This window comes from Phacochoerus africanus, chromosome 15, assembly GCF_016906955.1.
Source record: "Phacochoerus africanus isolate WHEZ1 chromosome 15, ROS_Pafr_v1, whole genome shotgun sequence".
Classification (NCBI taxonomy): Eukaryota; Metazoa; Chordata; class Mammalia; order Artiodactyla; family Suidae; genus Phacochoerus; species Phacochoerus africanus.
The window spans coordinates 67,395,188-67,414,389 of NC_062558.1; the positions used below are offsets into that span (position 1 = coordinate 67,395,188).

Below are 19,202 nucleotides of genomic sequence, written 5' to 3' on the forward strand. Positions count from 1 at the left end.
CCCTCCTTCTATTGCCTCCAAAGCTACAACCTTCCCTAAAACAAATGTCTGAATCAAAGTGTAGGAGGAAGGTTAATTTGCCTTCAAAGAATGAATTGGGGATTTGCTTTAAAAATAATGCCCCTCTCTCCATGGGAAAAGCTTCAAGAGAAACAGAGAGTGTGTACACAAGAAAATGGAAAATCGAGCATGTTGTCTATTAATCTTCTCTAGGAAATTTCTTATCCCTCATATTTTACTTTTTTTCTGAGAGAAAGTCTCCCTTGATTCCATCGCTTGTGCCTAGGAGTATGCTCTGGTAAAATTTTGCTGGGCTGCATACAGCACTCTCAGCAATGATACTCCTTTCTATGTTTTGCTTAACAAAAGGTGTTCATGAATCAGCTGGAAATCTCAGTTCATATTTAGATGACGCATTTTCTTCAACTGAACAACAGTCCACAGTTACAAATGCCAAACAGGAAGGGCACATCTGCGAAAAACAAGCCTCTTAAGCTGGAAGAATGAATAATGATGATGTGTGGGTTGTGCTTTCTATACAGCAAACTCTGGGAAGACCTTTCTGTGAACAGCTATCTGATCACAATTGAAGAGGCTTTGTCTTACTCACCTCCCACACTTTTTGTATAAGCAGCTCCACAGGGCAAAGGAGATGGGGAGTAAAGATTCCTTGGTCATCAGAAACTCAGGTATTGATTTAGAATCTTAAAATCTTAGGGCAGAGATTCTTTTTCTCATCACTTAGAGTTTCTAGTACCAACCAAATCCTAGAGATGACTGTTTTCTTCAGGGATATGAAAGTTGTTTCCACCTTGAATTTCAAATCCCCAATAGATACTTCTTGATAATGAACCAAATACTTAAATAGAATACTGATTCAATTTGGATTTAATTAAATTTTTCTGCTTATGAAACAATTCTCTTGTCACTATTTCAGTATAGAAATCTTATAATAAATATAGGGTTTCTCATTTTTATTGGGCATAAACTTCAGTCATTTGGAAAATGCTTAAGTTTGCTTCTAGTTGGAAATGTCTTTGGGTGTAGGTCTGTCCGTGTCTGCATGTCTGTGTATGTGGCGTGTCTGTGTTTAACTAAATAAGCGAGTCAGCACATTTGCATATGCTTTGTTGCAATTTTTGACTCACAACATTTATAACTAACTTTCTTTAGTTTATAGATCCTTCTCTGCTACTGTCATAAAATTGCTATAATAATAAAACCTCTCCTTTCCATATGGAATTCCATTAACAGTTTGGCTGTTTCATCCATCATGAGAAGAGTTTGCTACTGAAGAAGAAGCTAACAGTATTAACCCTGGAACCTCCCACCTCCTCCCCCCATCTCCAAACTCAATTAAACCAGCATCACACCAAGACACACACAAAAAAACTGCCGCCTATTTACATAACACAATGATCGAGTAATAAATCAACATTAATCATGAATGTTGCAACAAGTCACTGAAAATGATGTTTGACCTCACCATGGACCAGACTCACCCATCCATGAACAGCATTCATATCCAACTGGGAGCAACTTCCCACTCCCAAGGACAGGGTCAAGCATCAGAGACATACAGCGGGCCGGTTTGATCTTTCCTTCTGGGTATCAGTTTCCTTTTTTCTCCATTACTTCCTCACTCTGAATCTGTCCTATCCTAGAAATGATTCTACCCAACAGTCCAATTGTCTGATTTCTTGAAAGCCCTTCTGAACCTCTATTTTCTTATGGTCTATTCCCTACTAAGGTTGAATTTAGCAACAGCGTATATCATAGTCCTAGGCTCCCTGATTCCATTCACAATTACTCTGTTTGTAGATTGAAGGGGAAAGTTAAATTTTTTGCGTTAGATTCTGGGTATTGGTTTTTGTTGTTTTGGTTTTTTTCTTAGGAAAGGGTTTATTGTTGGTTTTTGTTTGAGGGGGGTTGCTTGGTTTTTGTTTTGGGTTTTTTTGTGTGTATGGGGTTTTTTTTGAGGGGTGGGGGTTGTTTACTTGTTTTTTGGCTGCATCTGTGGCATACGGAAGTTCCTGTGACCCAAGCCACAGCAGTGACAGAACCGGGTCTTCAACCCACTAAGCCACCAGGGAACTCCTGGGTAGTATTCTATGAATTACAGTTCTTTAGGTCCAGGTCCTCACATCAGTTATGGTGTGAGATGCACGCCTGTTGCCTCTGCCCGTTTTCTTCTCCTATAGATCCCCATTTATAAAACTCTTGCTGAGGTAGGTCCAACAGTAGCAGTCTCATCTTGGGGCTTGGGAGGAAGTCATAGTTCCCCATGCAGACCCCTGAGGCAACCTTGGCATCTCTCTTTTCAGTATACATTAACTGTTTAAAGGCAGTTTTGTAAATTTCTCTTCTTCCTGAAAATGCTTGCACATTTCTCCGAGCCTTTGCACATGCTATTCATGCTTTCTAGAATCCGCCCATCCTCACCCCTCACTCACATTCCCATGTCTGTATGTATATCTGGGAAAGTTATTTACACCTCCAGTGTCCACTAAAGGCAACTGCCTCTCTGGGAGTCCTTCCCAGACACCCCAGGCTGCCTCTAACGCTTTTCTCTGTGTCCTACTGCACTTTGTTCAGATTGTCTATTGGAGCCCACCTCTGCTTGCATTTGTGTAAGTTTCCACTCATCACTAGATGGTAAGCTATTAGGAACCAGGGACCATATCATTTTATTTTATATTCCAGAACCTAGCCTGATGCTTCACATGAGAAGTGCTCAATAAAAAGAGATGATGGAGGAGTTCCCGTCGTGGCTCAGTGGTTAACGAATCTGACTAGGAACCATGAGGTTGCAGGTTCAATCCCTGGCCTAGCTCAGTGGGTTAAGGATCCAGCGTTGCCGTGAGCTGTGGTATAGGTCGCAGATGTGGCTCGGATCCTGTGTTGCTGTGACTCTGGCGTAGGCCAAAGCCGAGCTCCAATTTGACCCCTACCCTGGGAACCTCCATATACCTTGGGAGCAGCCCTAGAAAAGGCAAAAAAAGACAAGAAAAAAAAAAAAGATGATGGCGTTCCCTTATGGTGCAGTGGGTTAAGGATCTGGTGTTGTCCCTGCAGTGGCTCAGATCACTGCTGTAGCCTGGGTTCAATCCCTGGCCTGGGAATTTCCACATGCCTCAGATGTGATAAAAAAAAAAAACACAAACAAAAAACGATGAATGAATGAATGAATGAAGTATAATTTGACAGGATTTTTAAAAAGGAACAACTTGGAGGATAATTGTGTTTATAATCAACTCTCCTCTGTTGAGTCAAAATTAAACTATCTTGATACAGGTGTTTATACACCAGTTGGTCCTTTATTAGTTGATTGGCTTAAATCTCAGTATTAAACAAATTACGACTAATTCAGTGTTATATAGGAAAAAGAATTATTGCACACAAAAAAAAGCCTGTGTTAGACATAAATTATGTATCATCATGCTGATTATTGGCTATGGTCAATGACTTGGAAGTTGAAAATGACAGAAATGTGATATTTAAATTAGTATTTTACACAGCTACGTGTTAAATATGTGCTAGTTCCCCCATGACAAACTGATTAAATAACTTAGATGATGTTTTAGCACATATCATTATACAAAAAAAATTAGAATAAACTGTAAATCATTCTGTCAACTTGTGTTTCAATGGGACAATGTATATCTTTCATAGTTATTAATATTTAGTGTCTTTAAGTAAATTAAAAAATCAAGCTTAACAAAGGTTAAAAATATCTGATGATACATAGATGATTGTAAAAGTAATATATATTAATGAAGCTTTGTATGAATGACTTTTTTTCTTTTTTGGTTAATCACTCACAGAATTATGTCAAACATATATCAAGACTTTGGCTCCTTTTTCATCCAACCTTCCGGCATTTCATTACTATAGTTACCTGATTAATGGATGCAATAATATATATGGCATGATATGATATGTTCACATTAAATTTTAATCAAATATTACTAAATTCAGAAAACATTAAGTAAATCATGACTGATGAGGCAATATTGCTGTACTGTCATATTGATGACTCTCAAACTTCACTACTGAGAGTAACAGATTAAGCACAAGAAGTGAATTTTATGAGGAAATATAAGGATCTCAACTTCCACGGTTGTGTTTTGTTAATTGCTTCACAGCCACCAGAGATGTTAGATCCATCAAGTGTCATAGATCCTGTAATTCCCCTTCTCAGTTTCAAAAATTGTTTTTATAGTGAAAGAGGGATCCATTTGTTATCCATGGGAACTTGCTGTTTTCTAATCATGATTTTTACATAAAATTTGTTGTTCTGTTTATACAGGTATCTAATGTAGTCAATTAATAGAAACTGAAAAATAGAATAGTGGTTCCCCGGGGCTGGGGCAACAGGGAATGGGGTGGTGTTGTTCAGTGGGTACAGTCAGTTTAGCAAGATGAAGAAGCTCTGAAGATCTGTTGCACAACAATGTGAATATATATATACTTTTAAACTATAGTTGATTTACAACATTGTGCCAATTTCTGCTGTACAGCAAAGTGACTTAGTCATACACACATGACTAATCATGATTATATTATCATCCATCATGGTCTATCCCAGGAGATTGGTTATAATTCCCTGTGCTACATAGTAGGGTCTCATTTTATATCCATTCTAATAGTTTGCGTCTACTAACCCCAAACTCCCAGTCCATCCCCTCATCCTCCTTAGCAAGCACAAGTCTGTTCTCTATGTCTGTATGTCCTTTCTATTTTGTAGATAAGATTCATTTGTGCCATATTTTAGATTTCACATGTAAGTGACATCATATGGTATTTGTTTGTATTTTTTGACTTACTTTACTTAGGTTGGTAATCTCTAGTTTCATCCATGTTGCTGCAAATGGCATTATTTCATTCTTTATATGGCTGAGTAGTATTCCATTGTATATATGTACCCCGTCTTAATCCATTAATCTGTTGATGGACATTGAGGTTGTTTCCTTGGCTATTGTGAATAGTGCTGCAATGAAAATAGGGGTACATGTATCTTTTTGAATAATTATAGTTTTATCTGTATATATGCCCAGGGGTGGGATTGATGGATCATAGGATAATTCTATTTTTAGCTTCCTGAGGAACTCCATACTGTTTTCCATAGTGGTTGTACCAATAGTGTGTACATTGTGTACTACTGGTTGTACCGATAGTGTGTACCAGTAGTATTGAGTACATTCCCACCAGTAGTGTAGGAGGGTTCCCTTTTCTCCACACCCTCTCCAGATGTTATTTGTAGACAAATATTATTTGTTATTAATGATGGCCACTCTGACTGGCTTGAGATGGTACCTCACAATGTGAATATGTTTAATACCATTGAGTGATACACTTGAAATAGTTAAGGTCGGAGTACCCACTGTGGCTCAGTGGTAACGAACCCAAGTAGTATCCATGAGGATGTATGTTCCGTCCCTGGCCTTGCTCAGTGGGTTAAGGATACAGCCTTGCCCTGAGCTGTGGTGTAGTTCGCAGACATGGCTCAGATCCCACATAGGCCAGCAGCCGCAGCTCCGATTTGACACCTAGTCTGGGAACTTACATATACCACAGATACAGTGCACACACACACACACACAAACAATTAAGGTGGTAAATTTAGTGTTATGGATTTTTACCACAATTTTTTTAAAGTTATAATCATTGTTGCCTTTTTTGGCGTTTTTATTTTTTCTCTTATAGTTGATTTATACTGTTCTGTCAATTTATGCTATATAGCAAAGTGACCCAGTCATTCTTATCCATACATATATACATTCTTTTTCTCACACTACCCTCCATCATGTTCCATTATAAGTGACTATATATAGTTCCCTGTGCTATACAGCAGGATCTCAATGCCTATCCACTCCAAATGCAGTAGTTTGCATCTACGGACTACAAACTCTCAGTCCATCCCACTCCCTCCCTCTCCCCCTTGGCAACCACAAGACTGTTCTCCAAGTCCATGAGTTTGTTTCTTTTCTATAGAGAGGTTCGTTTGTGCCATGTATTAGATTCCAGATATGTGATATCACATGGTATTTGTCTTTCTCTTTCGGACTTACTTCACTTAGTATGAGAGTCTCTAGTTCCATCCACGTTGCTGCAAATGGCATTATTTTGTTCTTTTTTATGGCTGAGTAGTATTCTGTTGTGTATATATATATATATATATATATATATATATATATATATATATATCATATCTTCTTAATCCATTCATCTGTTGATGGACACTTAAGTTGTTTCCATGTCTTGGCTGTTGTGAATAGTGCTGTAGTGAACATCAGGGTGCATGTATCTTTTTCAGTGAAAGATTTTGCCTGGATATATGCCCAGGAGTGGGATTACTGGGTCATATGGTAGATCTATATGTATAGTTTTCTGAGGTACCTCCATACTGTTTTCCATAGTGGTTGTACCAATTTACATTCCCACCAACAGTGTGGGAGGGATCCCTTTTCTCCACACCCTCTGTTGTTGCATTTTATTTATTTATTTATTTTGCTGTTTAGGGCCACACCCACGGCATATGGAGGTTCCCAGGCTAGGGTTCAAATTGAAGCTGTAGCCACTGGCCTGCACCACAGCTATAGCAATGTCAGATCCGAGCCATGTCTTTGACCTACACCACAGTTCACAGCAACACTGGATCCTTAACCCACTGATCAAGGCCAGGGATCAAACCTACAACCTCATGGTTCCTAGTCAGATTCGTTTCCGCTGCACCACGATGGGAACTCCTGTTGTTGCATTTTAAATAGAACTTAGAATCTAATACTGGCTCCTTCAGTCTTGCCAAGGAGGGAGGAAAATGGGAACTATCATTTGTTGGGTGACAGGTATGAAACTTGAAAGGGGTCATCAGTTGGATCCATTAAACTGCAGCTCATTTGGGAGTTCCCTTTGTGGCTCAGTGGTTAACAAACATGACTAGGATCCATGAGGATGTGGGTTTGATCCCTGGCCTCACTCAGTGGGTTGAGGATCTGGCATTGCCCTGAGCTGTGGTGTAGGTCGCAGACTCGGCTCAGATTCTGTGTTGCTGTGGCTATGGTTGTAGACTGGCACCTATGGTTGTAGACTGGCTAGGGGTCTGGTTTGACCCCTAGCCTGGGAACCTCCATATGCCATGGGGGTGGCCCTAAAAAAGAAAAACAAAAACAAAAACCTGTAGCTCGTTTACTAAATAATGACCTTCACGAATAAACTTTGTTTGAATTGTTTTTGTAATAATTTGCATATCCTCCAAGCATCTCAGAGCCTGAACAATAAGAGGTTTACCCAAGGTGTTGTTCAGGAACTAGGGGTCAGCAGTGTACAATTTGAGCTGAGTGGGTTGAGACTAGTTAAGACCACCAACCCTCCAACTGGGCAAGTGCAAATATCCAAGATCCAAGAGCTTTTGATGTGAGAAGGCTAAAAAGTCCACCCTAATGATGGTTCCCTCATCTTTTTCTTATTTCCAATCCCCTTTCCCTATGCTTCCCCACTCCTCAGCCTTATTCCATAAATATCCTGAAGTCTTTGCCTTCAGGGAGGTGGATATGAGATTTTTTTTTCCCCTCATTTCCTCACTTGGCTGCCCTGTGAATAAGACATTCTCTGCTCCATGGGAGTTTCCCTGGTGGCATAGTGGTTAAAGACTCAACGTTGTCACTGCCATGGCTCAGTTCAATCCCTGGCTCAGGAAGTTCTGCATGCCATGGACATGCTCAAAAATTAATTAATTAATTAACTAATTAATTAATTAAATAAATAAAAGGCATTCTCTGCTCTATATTGCAGTGCCAAGCTGAAGTGTCAGGTACAATAGCTCTGTGCTGAGAACTCTTTTTTTTTTTTTCCTTTTTTTGACTGAACCCATAACGTGCAGAGATTCCTGGACCAGGAATCAAACCCTTACCATAACAGTGACAACACCAGGTCCTTAACCTGCCACCAGGGAAATCCCTGTGCTGAGAACTCTATCCTGATATGTTAGGTGCAAGGCCTCTGCACACATCCCCATCTAAGCAAGTGAAACAAGACTAAGCACAACAGAAGAGGCTTGACCTTATCTTAATATCTAGATTCCGTCTTATTTTTCCCAGGGACCCAAGTGGGCTTTGCTGGTAACAAAAACTTGGGCGCTTTGTATGTGATAGCTCATCTCACTTCCCAGCAAAGCCTCAAAGTCGTCCTCCTTCTACAGCTGTTACATATGAAGAAACACATAACTGGTGAGTGGCAAGACAGAACGTCCATCCAAAGTTGTATTCTTCTTACTTATAGCAGAGATTTCCAGCACTCATCCCCAGCTCTGCATTTTCCTGGACTCCCAGAGGAAACATGCCCCCATTCCTCTTGCTGTGGGCAGGGCCATATGACCCACACAGTTCACTTTGGGGCTCTGGCTGTGAGATGCCCTGTGAGATTCTCCAGGTGCTCTTCCTCTGCTGTGGCAACTCCAGCAACCACGTGCTCAGGTTGTGAAGGCACAAAATTGGATGTCTGAGTCACCCTTAGAAGGAAGATGCCTCAGAAAAGCTGCTTCACCTACAGCAGGCCTTTAGTGAGGGAGAAGTAAGAGAGTGTATATTAAGCTACCAGGGCTCTGAAGATTCATGTTACTTTAGGATAGTCTAGGCTGGCCGGCCTATGACATTGCTGTACACTTGAAATATAGTTGGTCAGAGTTAGTGCTATAAGCCCAAAGTTTAGTCTCTATGATCCTCAAAATTTTTTCTTACCTTAGCCTCATTAACTGAAATCCATGTTTTATAATACCTAGCTGCCTAATTACCAAACTTCTACCCCTACCCCCTGCCCCTCCTTCTTCCTCCTCTTTCCCCTCCTCCCTCTTCTTCTTCCCCTTTGTTCTTCTTCTCCTCCTCCTCCTTTTTTTTCTTCGCATGAAGAATAGAATATTGAGTCTCATGTTAGAACAATCTGGAATCAACTCCATTTCATTGTCCTCACAGTGACACAAAATAATATGTCCTATTCTCCAAGACCACCATACCCCACTGGAGTTTTCCTAAAATGTGATATTCCAAATAATTTTAGGTGCTTTATAAATTAGCACCTTTCATTTTATTTTTATATATTTAATTTTTTGTTTTAGCAGTTACATATTTAAAAGTATGTTAGAAAACATCAAACCTCCGATTTCATGGATATCGTCACTTAGGGCAAGGCTAAAGGATATATTTATGTTTCAAAAGTAGGTAAATATTTCTAGAAACTAATAACTATACAACAGGGCATCCAGTGTACTAGTATGGCAAAAATCCCGAAGCTGAAGACATGCTGCCAGATTGCGCCTAGAGTCATGGAGGGAAACCTCCATGCAGAATTAGCACCTGGTATGCCAGGTGGCCAGCTATGCCTCCTTCCCACCAGCTTTTGGACAGTCTGGTGAAAAGAACACATCTTGTCTGTTTCCTGACACCACTGGGCCAAGCAAGCATGTCGTCCCTGCCCAGGGTTTTCATCCCAGCATCAGTCAGCAATTAGTGAAAGTGCAGAGGCCACCAGACAGCACTATGAATAATGTTGAAGAGCTAATCTCAGAGTTCCCGTCGTGGCACAGCGGAAACGAATCTGACCAGGAACCATGAGGTTCCAAGTTTGATCCCTCACCTTGCTCAGTGGGTTAAGGCTCCGGTGCTGCTGTGAGCTGTGGTGTAGGTCAAAGATGCAGCTCGGATCTGGCTTTGCTGTGGTTAGACTCCTCACCTAGGAACCTCCATATGCCGTGGGTGTGTCCCTCAAAAGACGAAAGACAGGGAAAAAAAAAAAAAGCTAATCTCAGTCTCTTTTTCTCTTCGGAGACCATGATTTCATTATCAGAAGCTAATCCCATTGTTTAACTGATCCCATAAGGGGCCCAGCTCCTTGTAGCTGATGGAGAGTGAAGATAGAGAGGTAGAAGTCGGGCAGGGCTGGAGCCTCTCCTGCTCAAACATTGCTGTCATGTTTGGCCTGGGCCCCTGCCAGGTTTTTGGGAGGGGGCAAGCCATCCAGCTGCATGCACTCTGAGCACCTGGGTTCTCTGGTAAAAGGTGGTGTAAAAATGCAGAGACTGGCAGATTGATCCAGCCTCCCACGTGTTTAGGAGTTCAGCACACACTGAAATACATGGATTGCTTGCTCAATCAGGACTCCAAACCTGCATGAATGTTAGTTATTACTCACTGCCTCCATGCTGGACTCTATTTAAGTAAAGGCGCCATCTTGCTTTTCTTAAAATTCTCCCCATCCTTCTGCCTTTAGTTTGACCCAGGGGAGTTCACAATACATTCTGGTTTTTTTTTTTTTTTTTTTGTCTTTTTGTTGTTGTTGTTGCTATTTCTTGGGCCGCTCCCGCGGCATATGGAGGTTCCCAGGCCAGGGGTTGAATCGGAGCTGTAGCCGCAGGCCTACACCAGAGCCACAGCAACGCGGGATCCGAGCCGCGCCTGCAACCTACACCACAGCTCACGGCAACGCCGGATCGTTAACCCACTGAGCAAGGGCAGGGACCGAACCTGCAACCTCATGGTTCCTAGTCGGATTCTTTAACCCCTGCGCCACGACGGGAACTCCACATTCTGGTTCTTATCTCCTGCAGAAGGAGTTTCAGTTTCCTCACCACCCTTGGGCACGTTGCCTCCACCCTGAGCTGGTGGATCGTCACGTAACGCCAGGCTCTCTTGGCTCGCTCTCTCTTCCTCTGGTCTACCGATAACAATACACAAATTATCTATTCTGTGGACCTAAATCAGCAATCAGGCCCAAAATGGAGGAGGAAGAACAGAATCATGAGAATGGAATATTGATTTCCTCTCATCTAATACGATCCTGATTGTGATGATCATTGTACAACTATAAATGTAATAAATTCATTGAGGGAAAACAAATTAATAATAATACGAGCCTGGTCCAGAGTGTAGAGGACATTCCAGTTACCGGGCCCTCAGGCAGGAATGAGGGTAAGGAGATGAAGGTGTCCTATACAACCTTCATGAATTAGTACTTTTTATTTCATGTTTATCATTTATTTATTTTTATTTTAGCAGTCACATATTAGAAATTATATTAGGAAATATCAGTTTCCATTGTAACTCAGTGGGTATGAACCTGACTAGTATCCATGAGGTTCGATCCCTGGCCCCACTCAGTGCGTTAAAGGATCCAGCATTGCCTTGAGCTGTGGTGTAGGTCACAGACGCAGCTTGGATCCCATGTTGCTGTGGCTTTGGTTGCTTTTGACCCTATTCTGGGAACTTCCATATGCCATGGGTGCAAGCCTAAAAAGACAAAAAAAAATAAAATCAAGCCTGTGATTTCATGGTTAGTATTGCTTAGGACAAGGCTAAAGAAGATCTTTGTGCTTTGTGTTTCTTTCTTTCTTTCTTTTTTTTTTTTTTTTCTCTTTTTAAGGCCACACCCGTGGCATATGGAAGTTCCCAGGCTAGGGGTTGAATTAGAGCTACAGCTGCCAGCCTATGCCAGAGCCACAGGAACACAAGATCCAAGCCACATCCACAACCTACACCATAGCTCATGGCAATGCTGGACCCTTAACCCACTGAGCAAAGCCAGGGATCGAACCTGCATCCTCATGGATACTAGTTGGGTTCATTACTGCTGAGCCACAGTGGGAACTCCATGTGTTTCTTTTGTATATACATTTTTTTTTGTCTTTTGTCTTTTTTTGTTGTTGTTGTTGTTGTTGCTATTTCTTGGGCCGCTCCCGCGGCATATGGAGGTTCCCAGGCCAGGGGTCTAATCGGAGCTGTAGCCACTGGCCTACGCCAGAGCCACAGCAACGAGGGATCCGAGCCGCGTCTGCAACCTACACCACAGCTCACGGCAACGCTGGATCGTTAACCCACTGAGCAAGGGCAGGGACCGAACCCGCAACCTCATGGTTCCTAGTCAGATTCGTTAACCACTGCACCACGACGGGAACTCCCCTGTATATACATTTTTAAAATATTATTTTCCATTATGGTCTATCTCAGGAGATTGAATATTATCTGTGCTCTACAATAGGATCTTGTTTATCAATTCTAAATGGGGGATCTTTTTGTTTCAAAATAAGTTGGTTTTTTTTTTTTTCTTTTTTGGCCATCCCAAAGCATATGAAGTTCCTGGGCCAGGGATGAGATCCCGGCCAAAGTTATGACCTGTGCCACAGCTGCATCAATACCAGATCCTTAGCTCACTGTGCTGGGCCAAGAATCAACACCTGTGTCCCAGTGCTCCCCAGTGCTCCCCAAGAGACCTCCCCATTCCATTGTGCCAAAGCAGGAACGCCTAGGTTTTTAAAAAACTAGTGAGTGAGGAGATCCCATCGTGGCTCAGTGTTTAACAAACCTGACTAGTATCCATGAAGATGCGGGTTCAATCCCTGGTCTTGCTCAGTAGGTTAAGGATCTGGCCATGAGCTGTGGCGTAGGTTTCAGATGCGGCTGGCTCCAATCCTGCATTGCTGTGGCTATGGTGTAGGCCTAGCCTGGGGTCCTCCATATGCCAAGGGTGCAGTCCTAAAAAAAAATAAATAAATAAATAAATAAATAAATAACTAGTAAGTGAACAGCAGGGCAGCCAGTGTGCACTGGCCCATTGACTATCCGCCATCACTTGTAAAAAGCATCTGTGGGCCAGAAGAGGCCATCAGTTGTTGGGGGGGGGGGGAGGCAAAGCAAGGAACATAGCAGGAAATAAAGAAAATTTTCCAAAGAGATTTTCTGAAAGTGGAAAAAAAGCACACCACAAATTTGTTAGACTGCTGGGGGGCCTAAAGCTGTTTTGAAGGGAGATACGTCAGCAAGGAAATTTTGAAGGTGCAGGTGAATTGGATATCAGTATGAAGAATATGTGGCCCAAAGTGGGGGAAAAAAACAAAGTTAGATAAAGAGTTGGAGAGCTGAACCCGTTTAGACAACAGATGGAAAGCCCCCCTAGGATTGGTATACCTTCTCCGGAGCTCATGTTTGGACCTGCCAGGGCAGCCAGAACTTTTGCCCAGGCCCTCGGGGACTCTCACCCAGCACCCTGCAAGGTGGGTGGGAGCTGTTGTTGGACGTGGGTTGGGCCTCTCATTGTTGTCTCCATCTGTGCAGCAAGGCAGCCAGGAGCCAGCGAAACGTGGGCAGACACGCCAAGCAGCGCCTCGAGAACCACGGCTTCCCCTTGGCATCACACCCCTGTGATAACTTATTTATTTCCTACCTGGACTTGGGGTTACAGGTTGAACTGTGGCACCAAAGTAGTCTCATCAAAATCACAGAGACCCCAGAGGTCTGGCCTGGCCAGCAGCTCCTTCCCTTCCTGGGAAGCCTGCTTAAAATGAGTTAATTTTGAGATCATAACTGGTTCAGGGGGTTCAGGTCCACTCTTTTTTTTTTTTTTTTCCCCCTGTGGCTGCACCTATGATTCCCAGACTAAGAGTCAAATCAGAACCATAACCGTGGCCTACGCCACCGACACAACAGCACCGTATCTGAGCCACATCTGCAACCTAAGCCACAACTTGCAACAATGCCAGATCTTTAACCAACTGATCCAGGCCCAGGATTGAACTCACATCCTCATGGAGACTTGTCAGGTCCTTAACCCACTGAGCCACCAGGAGAACTCCCCAGGTCCCTTCTTAGTAGGAAGACATCAGCAGTGCTGTCCTTCAGAAGGGCAGTTCTGCTGAGAGTTAAGGAAGATACTCAGTATATAGAAAGCAAGTATCAGGCATCCAACCTGCTATTTCTTGCTTTGACTGTGCAATTATCATGTTTCCAAGAATAAATTTTGACCTGAGGTATATCTGGATTAACTCATAATAATCCACGCACTAACCAGAACTATTATATTGGGTGCTGGCCTATTTTATATCTAAAACACTTTCAGTCCCTCGACAAATCTGCAGTTGTATCTTTGCAACTTGAAGTTTTAAATGAGTTGAAGCCAGACCCTAGACATTTAAGACTGACTGACTGATTTATTTATGGATGGATGGATGGATTTATTTATTTGGCAACCTATGGCCTAGTAAGAACACATTGATAGCCATCCATCTACGGGTTCTGCCTGATATGGTGGGAAAGAAAGAATTGTCAGGCATACCAGCGCATAGGGGAATCCCTTTTGTTTAAGAAACACTTCTTCAAAGGAATTGGCATCCTTGCCTCCTTTGAGGACATCTCTGTGTGGGAGGCTCTGTCGGTCTCCCTACAATGACAAAACTGAAGAGCCTGTCTTGGGTTGGTGCTTCCCTCAAAATGCACAGTCTGAGCAAAAAACACAGACACAAAGCCTGCACAGAGAAGAAGTCAGCGCTGAGCAGAGTGTGGGCTGAAGAATCCTGCCTCCTAAGGAGGTGACAGTCAAATGACGCTGGCTCATCATGTGTGTCAAAGGCAGCATTCGGCAGGTAAATAGCAATTAAGCATTTCCCGCCCACTCGCAAATTCCACGCTGGAAACACTGGTTTTGCAGGAGCCTCTTCCACTGTTGGATCCATTCATATCCAAGCTGTTTCTTAAGAAGGAAGCAAACAAACCTCTAATACATCAGGGACTATTTCAGAATGTTTTTAGTAGTAACCACAGGAAATCTGTAACGTTTCCCTCTTATTTCCCTGACATTTCACCACTTACCTTTGCCTTGTTTTATTTTCTGTAAAATGAGATGAAATATCAATTATCCCACAATTAGTACAGAGGCAGTGTACAGTGACTAAATATTTATTATAAGGAAATTTAATTGAGCAGGACCTCACTTAAGCTGGACATGTGTTCCTCCAAACTTTGCATTATTTAACACAGCTGTTTTCAGAAACACAGAGTGAAAGTATTTTCATTTGGACAGAAAATGGAACTATATAAAATCCCACAACTAAAGGGATTCTGTGAGGCAATATCAAATAAATTTAGACTCTACATATCAAATTTAAGAAAGTTTAAATCAAGCAAAATATATATAATTAAAACAGTGATAGGGAGTTCCCTGATGGCCTAGTGGTTAGGATTCAGCACTTTCACCACTGCAGCCTGGGGTCAATCCCTGGTCTGGGAACTGAGATCCCACATCAAGCCACTGGATGCTATGGCCAAGATGATGATGATGATGATGATGATGATAAACAGTGATAAATCTCATGTGCTAGAGAATTAAGGGAAGGAGCAAAGAATTGGAGCAATCACGGAAGATTTGTCAGTGAATGAGTAAACAATTAGGTACTGCTTTCCAATTTACCCTTAAAATGCAATACAAATAGGAGCTCCTGCTATGGTGCAGTGGGTTAAGTATCCAACTACAGGGGCTCAGGTTGCTGCAGAGGTGCAGGTTTGATCCCTGGCCCACTGCAGTGGGTTAAAGGATCTAGTGTTACCACAGCTATTGCTCAGATTCAGTGTCTGGCCTGGGAACTTCCATATGCCATGGACATGGCCATAAAAAACATATAATGCAAATAAAATTTCCAGTGAATAAAGAAAGTTCTCAGGTTTGACAAATGATTCATCAACCCATGCCACTTAAAATGCTATCTTTCAATAGTTCATATCTGCTTAGTCAATATCTATATTACCCAAATGTTATGATCTATGGGGAAAGTATAGCTTTGCTTCTGTAGACTCCTATTTCGGATAATGTTACTTCTTATCACAGTAAAACAAAGTAATAAACAAGTCTCTCCTCTTCCAACTTCATGAGAAGTAATAACTTATGCATATCTACGTAAGCAACTATCCTCTAGAGATCTGAATTATTTCATAGAGGGAGGAGGGGAGAAAGAATAGTGAAGACTAGTGATACAGTTAAATGAAACAAATTGTGGTTTGTCTGGAGTTTTTATCTACAGTCTGCCAGGAAGTGAGTGAAGAAGTCATTGGCAGGTGCTGCATTTTGGAAGAAGGCTTTTTTGCAGGCTGGGTAAGTCAGCACAGTGCAGTCTTATGTGTTGGAAGAAGTGGGGTGATTTGAGGTGTATGCCAAGGTCCTGCTGGCCATAAAAGAGCTCTTCCACAAGCCTGCAACAGCTCAGAAGTCTCCTCGACCAATCGATATTAACTGATAAGCATAACATTTATAAATAAGAAGTGTTAATACCCATTCTATACCCAACGGTTGCTGAGCACAAAAGCAAATGTGAGATGGTGTCCCTGACTTTAAGACTTAACAATGGGTCAAAGAGACAAAAATAAAGTAGAGGAGGTAATATCAAATTCATGAAGATAATATATAATTAAAATTGTGTGATAAACTTTGAAGTACTATGGAATGAAGAGAAGAAAGAAAGAACTGGACAAGTCAGGAGTTCCCATCGTGGCTCAGTGGAAACAATCTGACTAGTAGCCATGAGGTTGCAGGTCCAATCCCTGGCCTCACTCAGTGGGTTAAGGATCCCACACTGCTGTGAGCTGTGGTGTAGGTCACAGACTTGGCTTGGATCTGGTATTGCTGTGATGTAGGCCAGAGGCTATAGCTCTGATTGGACTTGTAGCCTGGGAACTGGACCAGTCATGGAAGACTTTACCAATGAATAAGTGAATAAATGAAGGAATGGGATCTAGAATGACAGCATAGGTAAGAAGCAAGGACAGGCGATCAAGAAGTACAATGAATGGCACAGGGGCAGAGGTAAAGGTTTTCTTAGGGAAATGAGACAGGTCTGATTAGAAGACTGCACTGAAGCAGTGGTAGAAAATAACTGGATAGAGCAAGATCTATGGGGGGCCCTCCTTTCTGGTCTATAATCCCCACCTTTATCCTTTTTTTCCCCACTGTAAAGACTAAAAAAACCTTTAGAAAACCTATGAAACCTTTACCCCAGTTATACTTTATATCATCACCCTATTTATTTCCTTTGTAAGATTTATCACAGATTTCTATTTTCTTATTTTTAATAAATTTACTTGTGTGCTTACTTATTTACTGTGTATTGTCCATTTTCTGCCTCGCATATAACATGTGCTCAATAAAGAATGAATGAATGGCAGTGGCGGCAGGGAGGAGAGCCAGAGTGCCAACGGGCCAGGGCCAGAGCCAAGCCTGTGTTGGGGCAACGGCAGGGACTCTCGGAGGTGGGGCCGGTGGGACTGGGATGGTCATGGAGATTCAGACCATTTCCCAGGGGGGAACTGAAGGACATTCCCCAAGAAGGGCCAGAGGTGTGTGGTGCACTACACAGGAATGCTCCAAAATGGGAAGAAATTTGATTCATCCAGAGACAAAAACAAACCTTTCAAGCTTCAACCTTCAACCTTCAAAAAGAAAGTCATCAAGGGTTTTGAAGAGGGTGCAGCCCAGATGAGCTTGGGGCAGAGGGCGAAGCTGACTTGCACCCATGTTGTGGTGTATGTAGCAAGGGCCATCCTGGTGTCATCCCTCCTAATGCCACCCTCATCTTTGATGTAGAGTTGCTCAACCTAGAGTGAAGGCAGGAAGTAAAGCAAGGCGGCTGGAGATGTTTGTTGCTCACCCTCCTTAGCCTGCTCTGCCACTGGGATGACGCCTCCCGCTTGGGGCTCTTGATCAGTGTACTAACCTCACTTCCCCACCGGCATTATCCACCCTCTCTGCCCAAGTTGCTCTGTATGTGTTCCGTCACTGTTGACACACATCTTTGCTTGAGAAAACTTCAGTTGCAGATTGAAATGTTTCAGGTTGTGCATTTTTCATGATGCATGTAGTGGCCAATCCTGATCACAGAACAGATTTTTTGTTCGCATAATCTACACTGCCTTACTTTTTTTTTTTCTTTTTCTTTTGTCTTTTGTCTTTTTTTAGGGCCACACCCACGGCATGTGGAGGTTCCCAAACTAGAGGTCTAATCGGAGCTACAGCTGCCGGCCTACGCCAGAGCCACAGCAGCACCAGATCCGAGCCGCATCTGCAACCTACACCACAGCTCACGGCAACGCCGGATCCTCAACTCACTGACCAAGGTCAGGTATCAAACCTGCAAGCTCGTGGTTCCTAGTCGGATTCATTTCCACTGCGCCAAGACGGGAACTCCTACCTTACCTTTACTTAAGCAAGACACAGAAGGTACTTGGACATGAAATGTACGTGATATACACAGAGGGACTTGAGCCTCTTACCTTTGCTGTCACTTTCTCTTTTGGAACTTCTGCTAACTTAAGCAATGTCCTCTTTGGAAATAATATGTAAAATAAAAGCTCTCTACTTGTCCAAAAAAAAAATGACTGAATGGAATGGATGAAGAATGAATGAATGAAAAAAATTTTTTAAAAAGAAGAGTAAATGAATGCCACACTGGGGAACACTGTTCAACATTCATGGTAGAAGCAAGTTTTTCTAAGGCCTTTTCTTCCTCTCACTATCTGGGGAAGAAAAGGCCTTAGAAAAACAGGAAAGAGGGAGTTCCCTGGTGGTTTAATGTCTAAGACTCGGTTGAAAATACTGAGTCCTGCTGTGGCCCAGGTTCAATCCCTGGTCTGGGAATTGAGATCCCACATTAAGCTGCTGCATGTCATAGCCAAAAAAATAACAATAATTTTTAAAAAAAGCAGTAAAGAGTAGAATTCAGAAGAAGGGAAAACCAGGTGGGTGCACAGAAAGGGAGTGCGCATCAAAAGAAGAGAGTACTTAAAGGACCTATCTGTACTGAGTCCAGAAATGGTAGGATCAGAATTGCAGGGACACCTCTTGGTGTTTCACTGCAACATGAAGAGTAGCTAGGGAGTCAGAAAGTATCTAAGAACTGGAGTTCCTGTCGTGGCTCAGTGGTTAATAAACCCAACTAGTATCCATGAGGACCCAGGTTTGATCCCTGGCCTTGCGCAGTAGGTTAAGGAGCCAGCATTGCCATGAGCTGCGGTATAGGTTGCAGACGAAGCTCGGACCCTGTGTTGCTATTGCTGTGGCTGTAACATAGGCCAGTGGCTTCAGCTCCTATTCGATCCCTAGCCTGGGAACCTCCATATACCATGGGTGCGGCCCTAAAAAGACAAAAAAAGAAAGTATCTAAGAATAGAAAGGTCTAAAGACTTGTGTAGTTATAAATAGAAGTCTGGAGCTAATTCTCTGTGAAGAAAATATCTGCACTTTAATTAGACAATTGCAAAAGCCTCTCAGTAGTTAATTTTGTTATCTCTTCATTTATAGGAGGACAGAATCTTAAGGGCTGAAAGGACATTGAGGATACTTTTAATCAGCTTTCAACCTTCAGAGAGGGTTTTTCCAAACTATTCTAAACTAAAAGC

At 42.3% G+C, this 19,202-nt stretch overlaps 1 pseudogene; it reads left to right on the forward strand.

Annotated features, from left to right (window-relative positions):
• Positions 1-17,077: 17,077 nt before the first annotated feature.
• Positions 17,078-17,411, forward strand: LOC125116846 (peptidyl-prolyl cis-trans isomerase FKBP1B-like; annotated as a pseudogene).
• The last annotated feature ends 1,791 nt before the right edge of the window (positions 17,412-19,202 follow it).